General features: G+C 62.1%; 1 protein-coding gene across 1 annotated transcript in view; it reads right to left on the reverse strand.

The window, feature by feature from the left end:
• The window catches only part of MCF2L (MCF.2 cell line derived transforming sequence like), a gene marked incomplete at its 3' end in the record, with an annotated part of 38,123 nt that extends 31,944 nt beyond the window's left edge, over positions 1-6,179 (reverse strand). Inside the window, exons 1-2 of the mRNA XM_082675350.1 lie at positions 6,103-6,179; positions 3,707-3,797 (exon numbers count right to left, since the gene is read on the reverse strand). The remainder of the gene's footprint in view (positions 1-3,706; positions 3,798-6,102) is intronic.
• Positions 6,180-7,276: the final 1,097 nt, after the last annotated feature.

The raw sequence follows: 7,276 nt of genomic DNA on the forward strand, positions 1-7,276 counted from the left end.
TCCGAGGATGGTCCAAACCTTGATCCAACTGTTGGGCAAAGAGCAATGTTCGAGCTCTCAGCATTGGGTCTCATCCGTGGGTTGTGACCGTGAACTGTGACAGGCAGACACGCACATCAAACTGACACCCGGTGAGCTGTTGCGGGCTCTGCTCTTGGTGGGGACACGGCAAGTCTGATTTTAGCGACACTGGACTTTGGACCCTCCAGTGCCTTATTTTTCTATTCCAAGCTGAGGTAAAGGCATCCAAAAAAAGGGAAAACACCCCAAAGTACAGAAATCTCAGCTCATGAGACAGCACACATGGCGGCTTAAAATAGCCCCAAATTTCAGCGCATTATGTAAGCGCCCAGGCTCCCTCGGGCGGCCACGCGTGTTTGCATCAACAGCCTCTTGCCTGCGGCCCGGGGCCGTGGTGGAATCGTTCAGGCTGGGCCGGTGCCAACAGATGTCCCCTCCTCAAGGGCTCTGGCCCAGCTGAAGCCAGCTGGTCTTCCGCCCAAGCTCCCCTGGATGAAAGCAAAGGCCAGCGAGGCTGGCGGTCCAGGTCCACAGCGGGGGATGGCGTCGTGGGCCAGCGCTGCCCCCTCCCGCTCCCCTGCACGGGGACAAGGTGCCAGCTGTGTCCCCACCACAGAGCCAGGGTGCAGCGCGGACCCCGCGCCTAGCTCAGAGGGGCACAGACCGGGAGCGGCAAGGCCCGGCCCCCTGCCACCTCCCTGCCCGTCTCCGGTGCCCTGTGTGTGTGTCCGGCACCTGGTCACGATGTCAGCCACCTGCTATGTCCCCCTGTCCCCAGCACTTCCCACCGCGCCAGGCACACATTAAGGTCTCGATAAATGTGTTGAATATATAAATAGAACTTTTGGCATTAATACGACCAGTGAATGCTTGTAACAAAACTACTGGAGTTCAACGAGAATTTCTGACCATTCTGCTGCAAAGTGCTAACTTCTGGGCAGTTCCAAGGCAGTATTGGGAACCCTAAGGCTTACAGGAGAAAAATTTATATTTTTATTGTATAAGAATCAGTGCAAACACGAAAACTCTAACTTTTTTTTTGTTTTTTTTTTTTGCGGTACGCAGGCCTCTCACTGTTGTGGCCTCTCCCGCTGCGGAGCACAGGCTCCAGACGCGCAGGCTCAGCGGCCATGGCTCACGGGCCCAGCCGCTCCGTGGCACATGGGATCCTCCCAGACCAGGGCACGAACCTGCGTCCCCTGCATCAGCAGGCGGACTCTCAACCACTGCGCCACCAGGGAAGCCCCTAACTTTTCAGTTATGATTTTCACAAAGTTTTGAAGATGAGCCAGCTCTCTTCAGAAATTCATCTCATTATAAACTGGATGAAGGGACCTCCCTGGTGGTGCAGTGGTTAAGAATCCGCCGGCCAATTCAAGGGGCATGGGTTCAAGCCCTGGTCCGGGAAAATCCCGTATACTGTGGAGTAACTAAGCCCGCGCGCCACAACTACTGAGCCCACGAGCCACAACTACTGAAGCCCGCGCTCCTAGAGCCCGTGCTCCGCAACAAGAGAAGCCACCGCAATGAGAAGCCCGCGCACCGCATCGAAGAGTAGCCCCCGCTCGCCGCAACTAGAGAAAGCCCGCGCACAGCAGTGAAGCCCAATGCAGCCACAAAAAACCAACCGACCAACCAAACAAACAAACAAACAACTGGATGAAGAGTAAAGCTACGTTTACGCTCGGCCACGGGAGAGCCTGACCCTACACAGGTCTACCCGGGGCCACTGGCGATCTCGATGACTACTCAGGTTGTAAAAATAATGTATCTGTTTCTTACAAAACAACACTGCATTTGGAGAATCTCTTATTGTCTGACCAGGAGTCGCTGACCAGCTTGAGAGAGATTCACAGCGCTCCTGTCTCGCCCGGGCCCGGTGGGTGCCGGCCACACGAAGGCGGATGGGGCTGGCCGTGGCCTCGAGGGCCCATGGCGTGCAGACAGAGAATGAGGGTATCCTCCCAGGAAGGGAGGCCAGGCAGGGACTGGGTGCAGCCCTGCTCCAGGGTTGGGGGGGGGGCGCTAGGGGCGGGTAAGGAGGGATGGGTGGCAGCCACCCTGGCTCTGGGTGAGGGCCCCCCAGGGTGTGGCGTGTGGCAAGGCCTGGACCCCACGGGGATGCCCGTGACCATCACGGCAAAGCGCCTGACTCAGACGCCCGTGCACACCACGACGTGCCCGAGCGGTGGTTCAAACCACTGATAGACAAACGCAAAAGAACTGGGCAGATTACTGGACTCGAAAATGTTGTTATTATAACAGTGTTACCTTTTAAAACAGCAACACACTTGACTGGAAGCTTCTTGGCCGCCAGCTCAGGACTAATTTACTGAGTTATTGATTCAAGAAAAATGTGTTGTTAAGTCCTTTGTGCATCTGACCCAAGTGGCTTTTACAATTTAATCCTTAATTTGGGCTGTCAGGTGACGTCACGCGCAAATTTATTTTAAAATTTAAAATAATGAAATGGACGTGCTGGCTGTGAACTGGGGGTGGTACGTCAAAGTCCTCTGTGAGCTTCTAAGGACTTAAAAACAAAGGAAAGCTGACGATGAAACACTTATATACTACGTGAATACGCTGCTTTTGAAACACCCTCAAGTGTTTTGATTTGTTGCAGACAAACGGTGACGTAGAGAGTGCGTGCCTGGTGGGGACGGGAAGCAGGGGCAGGGCGGTGAGGGAGTCGCTCTGTCAGGAGGACGAAGCGGGGACCGGGCAGCCCCAGGACGGGTTTGCACAGGACCCTGTCGGTCGTGAGCGTCGGGGCAGATACTGGGCCTGAAGCGTTGTTCAGAGGAAGTAACGAGGCAGCCAGGAGGAGGGATCAGTTCTCCCGCCACATCCAGACCCCAGCACAGCAACAGCCCCTCAGAGGCCAGAACAAGACCCAGAGCAAGAGCCTGGGGGACCGTCCCCCCACCAGGGGTCGGTCGGGGTCACTCTGCCTGCAGAGCAGCAAACTTCCCGGTCCTCTGGCTGTGGGGAGGAAGGGGTGGGTGAAACTCAGCCGGGGAGAAGCGCTCCGCACCCAGCTCGGGAGCCGGGCCAAGCCGCCGCCGCAAGTAAGACTGGGGGCCTTCTGCTGACTTCAGCTATTCCCGCGGCTAAAAACAGCACAGCAGCAGCGCAGACCAGCGGCTCTTCCGCCTGCAGTCTGCGGACCAGGAGGGTCTCCACGTGGCCATGAGGGCCACCAAGGACGGCTACTAGTCTGCCTTAGTCTAAGACTAAAGAAGAAACAGCCCGTTGAGAAGGAGAAGGTCACATAGGAAAAGCTATTCAATGTAATCCCCAAACTCGTAGCCTGAAGGTTTCCCTCGAGAATGACGGCACGGTGTGTCCTAAGCATCTCACATACTCAGCGTCAGAGACAAACCAGCTGGGGAGATGGTTGTCAAGTTATAACACAGCCCCCGAGAGTGGTAACCCACTTGAGAACACACAGGCATGCACACACACGTGCACAGACATGCACACACGTGCACACACACTTGTGCTCGCAACTCGAGGAACCCAGGGAGGGGTGGCTGGCCCTGCCCCAGGCCCCAGGCTGGTGCTCCGAGCTGGTGCCCCACCGAGCAGCACAGGCCAGAACCCAAAGTGCCAGCCGGCAGGAGAGGCTGCGCCACCCGCCCAGGAGGAGGGGGTGGGGGGCACGCGCGCGGTTACCGACACTTACCGCTATTCTCAGGATGGACGCCTTGACCGAGGTCCATTTGTCCTGCCTGCGGTCTATGACCAGGATGAACCCGATGCCAGCATCCTGCAGGCTGAGAGGAGGAGAGAGCCGCGCTCAGTGCGCCGCCGGAGGATGGGCCTGCCCTGCCGTCCATCTCCGGGAAGAGCTCGGGGCAAACCGGCTCCTCCTGTGGCCCTCAGCCTGCTCCACACACTGCCGGGGGCGCCGCTGCCAGGACAGCATCGAGCCACCTGCAGGGCTTCCCTGAGCTCGCGGGCACCTTCCAGGGCTCGCTCTGACCCGAGACGGACGGACAGACTCTGTGTTGTTTATTTCCCAGCCTGACACCAACCAGCTCACGGCACAGAGAGGTGGGCAGGACCCATGCTTCCTGGAGCCCAGCTGTTCAGTCAGAGCTGGTCATGTTGCCTTGCAAGTGGACCGGCCGGCCCAGCCCTTCACAGTGAGCCTATGACCCACACGTCACGTTAGTCCCAGCATCTGGGGTCCCTGAGTTCATCCACGACACAAAATCGCTCTTGAAGGCACGGCCACAGCTCGGGGAGAAAAGCCCCGAGGCGCCCGGAGGTGCACGAGCGTCCACTGGGGACGGGAGACAAGATGAGGCTCCTTGCAGCAGGAGCATCTGAGAGAGACGCTGAGCACCGGTGACGACAGCCCCGTCCCCACAGCCTGACGCGGCGTCTGAGTCACTGCGGAGACCAGGAGGCTTCTCCCCTTGGACAAGCCCGCCACCGTGAGCCAGCTGCAGGGCGGCAGCGCCCACGCCAGCCAGGCGGCGCCGAGGAACGAGCGAGGGGCCGAGGCTCCGACTGGAGCTGCTGATTTCCACGTCTCCGAACACACCGACGGTGTAAATGAAAACCAGAAATACACGGCACACGTACAAACTACGTGGCTGGCGGCGGTGCTCTGCCCGCTGGGAACGTTATGTAACAGAAGCCAGAGCTGAGACAGCCCAAGTGCTCCGTGTCGGAGCAACACCGATGATGGACACACAGAGCCACGCCTGCACGGGAGCGTGCGCGCCGCTGTGTGTCAGCGCACCCGATGGTGAAAGGCTCCACCCGTTCAGCGTTACCTGCTCCACAGACGGCACAGGACTTCCGGGAAAAGCACAAACAGACGTCAGAGCGCGCACAGCCAGGCCCACACGGCGCCCCGACAGAACCGCCTTCTAACCGGGCTCAGCTCTCACGGAGGGAAGTTTTATTTTGTTTGCCACTCGGGCTTAAGTGCCAGGTACCTGGGATCACAGCTGCCTTGCCCCACCCCCCACGCCTGGCGGCCTCAGGGCCTGATCTGGGCGGGCAGGGCAGTGGAAGCTGAGACGGCCCCTAAGCCTGGTGCTGGCTCTGGCCGGGGCGGTCAGGAGCCTGGGGCGTCACGGGCACATGCCTTCCTCTGGGCAGCCCCAGGCGGGCTCCTGAGCCCTCGCAGCCTCGGCCATGGGAGCCGGGGCTCAGCCCGGCGCGAGGCGGCAGCGCATCAGGCGCCCGCGCGGCCCCGTCCCGTCCACTCGCTGGTGCCCTGCCCCTCTTGGCGGCCCCTCCCCCGGGGGGACAAGTCCCACGCAGCCCCCCGATGACACCGACCACAGCGGCTTCTCCACAGCCTGTGTCTGCACTCTGCCCCACCCTCCCTCCGTCTCACAGGGAGCTGCCCTGCGGTCCGCGCCGTGGGGCCGGCCCGGGTCTGAGGCCCAGCCGCCGGGATCCCACTCTTCCTGAGGTGCAGGAGACTCGCTTCCCCTGAGCAGGCGGCCACCCTGCCAGGCATGGGCCCCGCCGGCACAGGGGTCTGAGATGCGCTCCCAGACCACCCGCCCGTGGGGGGCTACCGAGAGGAGCACAGCCCAGGGGCGGGCGCCACACGCGGGGACACGGGCCTGTCACCGCAAGCCGGGCCGGGCCGTTCCTCGGCGCCACCTGGACGGGCCACTCAGCGAGAAGCAAAAGCGGGACCCGAACAGTGTCCACCTCTGGGGCTGCCGCGGGAGCAAAGCCTGACGATGGCGGCAGGCCCGCCGTGCGCCCTATTCAGCGGCGGCTGCTGTGCGGCCGTCTCCCTTCCCCCGGGACAGAGCTCCAGGAGCGCGGCCCGCCTCCCCATGACCCCTCGTGACTCCACGACAGGCCTCAGGGTGTCAGCTGTGGTTCTGGGCCCGGAACGTCCTCCCGTGGCCCCTGCGCTGACCCCGCTGCCCGCGGCGGCCTGTCACCCTCACGCACGAGCAGGGCCGCTGGCCTGGCCGCTCACGGAGCACGCGGCCCCGGGCCTCGCGCCCCGCCGCCCGCGTCACTTCCACGTCCCCCTGCCGCCCCACCCCCGTCCCTTGGGGTCTTTAACCGGCTCTGTGCCTTTGAAAGCCTTACGGTAAGAAGTCCGTCACGACCTCAGGGGACAGCGCTGACGACAAACACGATGAAGACGCGAAGGCGCCGACGACACGATCTCTTCAAAAGAGAATTTCAAGAGAAATATGAGGAATTTGCTGGCTCCACAGAAACGTGTCCCGGAAGGCGGGCTTCCCAGCGAGGCAGCGGTCGGGCCGGCAGCTCCCGGCTCCCGGTGTGTGAAAACACTCGGGCCAGAGCCCTGCGGTCACTCGCCTGCGGCCCCGCAGGTGCCCAGTGGGGTCGTGCAGGGAAGGTGCGGCCGAGGCCCCGCTGGGTCCCCCCTCCCGGCAGGCACTGCACTGAAGCCTGGGGCTGTTCTTCCCTCACTCCTCACCATGAGCCAGAGGCACAGAGAGGCTAAGCCGTCTGCCCAGAGTCACACAGCCGGGAGCACAGACCGGGTGGGGCCCGCAGCCTGGCTCCGCGTCAGACCCCCCAGGCCGAGTCCACCCTGCGGGATAAAGCTGCCCTCCCTCCCGCCCACCCCTGGGCTGCCTCCTGTGTCGGGCCAGGCAGGGCAGCCCCAGAGGCGGAAGGAGACGATGCCCGTGCACCAGAACCTGGCTCGGGGCCATGAGAGCTCTCCTCCCTGCCTCTCTCCCGTCTCTGACCACATTTTGGGAACGCTGGCTCAGAGGTGCACAGGCGTAACAGAAGGCACCTTATGTAAGGACGTAGGGACCCTCCAAGGCCCCCTCTGCCCACATGACTGCAGCCCCAGAGCAAGGCCGTGTGATCTGCCCAGCCCCCAGGAGCCAGGGCTCAATACCCCGGGGTCCCGTCACTCCGCGTTCCGCCGCTTTAAGGAGGGTCCCGTCTGCCCGTCTCCCGCGTCCGTGACCTCACATGCCCAGGGGAGAGGGAGGGGGGCAGACGCTCAGATTGCACAAGAGGCCAGCACCCAGGGTCCCTTGTGTGCCAGGCCTCGAGGTGACTGCGCTGAGGGTGGTGGCAGTGGGGGAAACTGCAGCCACGCGGGCAAGCCCCTGGGACCCTGGACACACGTGGCCCTGTGGATGCACAGACGCCAGCCCGCAATGTCCCAACAGCCGCTCGGAGGGGCCGCTGGATGGCTGCCCGGCCGCTGCGTGGGGCTGACGAGCTCACTTCGGGCCCTAACAATCAAAAAAGGCCCAGAGCTCACGCAGCA

Source organism: Grampus griseus (genome assembly GCF_964374135.1).
Source record: "Grampus griseus genome assembly, chromosome: 18".
Classification (NCBI taxonomy): domain Eukaryota; kingdom Metazoa; phylum Chordata; class Mammalia; order Artiodactyla; family Delphinidae; genus Grampus; species Grampus griseus.